Source organism: Equus przewalskii, chromosome 1 (assembly GCF_037783145.1).
Source record: "Equus przewalskii isolate Varuska chromosome 1, EquPr2, whole genome shotgun sequence".
In the NCBI taxonomy this organism is placed as follows: Eukaryota; Metazoa; Chordata; class Mammalia; order Perissodactyla; family Equidae; genus Equus; species Equus przewalskii.
In genome coordinates, this window is record NC_091831.1 from 148,086,166 (window position 1) to 148,087,770 (window position 1,605).

A 1,605-nucleotide genomic window follows, 5' to 3' on the forward strand; every position below is an offset into this window, starting at 1 on the left:
AGAAGATTGAAAATTTACTCATAGTCTTAACTCCCCCCTAACATCAATAACAACGTTTTGATGTGCTTCTTTCCAGTCTTTAGTTCTATGCCTACTTTTAAACATTTTTTGTGCTCATGCTGTATACACAATTTTGTATTTTTGGTTTTTTCATTTAAAATTTTAACTTTTTTCACGTTATTATAAACTGGAACCAGAGGCTGTCCCTGAGTGTGAATGTGTGCTTACTATTTCCCCTGACCATGATTTCTTCAACTAGTTCCCCATTTGGGGGGCATTTAGGTTGTTTTCCTTTAACTTTTTTTTTCTGTTATAAATGAGACTACATCAACAACTAGTTATTTTTTTCCACCGTGGGTTGTTGACCACCTACCAGAAAACAAAGTTCTTCGTCTTTGACTCGGAGGCCGGGCCTCGACATAGTCCCGTGTGCTCTTCCGAGGGAACCTGAGTTTCTGTGTATGTATGACTCCAGGGGGAGGGGCTTTTTCTGTTGGAGTGTGACTAGCAGATGGTGGGTGTTCAATAAATACTAAATGATGACAAGGTGTGTATATATTTGTGTTCATATACATTTCTCTAGTCCCTGTTTTTGTTCTTGTGTATTTAAAGTGGATATTGTCTTTGTGAAAAACTGCATATTTCCATATATGTGCAAGTCTGTGCATCCATGTCTGTAAGTGTGGGTGTCTATCTTTATGCAACACATGTATAGCTCTGCATGTGTATGTCTGTCCTGAGGAGTGTGTGTTATACACAACCCTGTGTGTCTCTGTGTGTGTATGTTGGTCTCTGTGTCTGTGTGTGCACATCTAGGTTGAGCCCAGTTTCCTGGGCTCTGTGTCCATGTGTCTTTGTGTGTCTAGGCTCAATTCTGTGTGGATGTGTGTGAGGGTCTCTCTCCGTGTACATCTTTTTTTTTTAAAGATTGGCACCTAAGCTAACATCTGTTGCCAATCTTCTTTTTTTCTTCTTCTTCTTCTCCCCAAGGCCCCCCAGTACGTAGTTGTATATTCTAGTTGTAGGTCCGTCTGGCTCTGCTATGTGGGATGCCCCCTTTGCACGACTTGATGAGCAGTGCCATGTCCGCGCCCAGGATCTGTACCGGCAAGACCCTGGGCCACCGAAGCGGAGCGCGCAAACTTAGCCACGGGGCCAGCCCCCATGTGTGTCTTTGTGCTGAGTGTCATGCTGGCCTGGGCTGGTGTGCGTGTGTGCCTTGCTTCCTCTTCCCCTGGGAGCGGAGTGGTGCCCAGGGCAGAGGTGACACACCCTCCGTGAGCTCCCCGTTCTCCTGGGAACCAGCTTGGGAGAATGAGTGAGACCGAAAGCAGACTGCGTCAGGAGCACCGGCCCCTTTTGCAACCAGCCCAGGCCCCAGGCGGTAACCGGGCTCTCACAGGTCAGACCTGCCCACTGTGCCTGGCTGCCAGGAAATCAGCTCCCAGCAGGGCTGCGCTGTCAGCGCCCTCCTTGGGCCTGGGCCAGATCCTCCGGTGAGCAGAACTCGGCCAGCCAAGGGGCCACATTAGTCACGCTGTGGCAACAGCAGAGATTGACTTCCTGGGCCTGGGCAGTGCTGGCTGTCCCTGGGAACCACTGGTT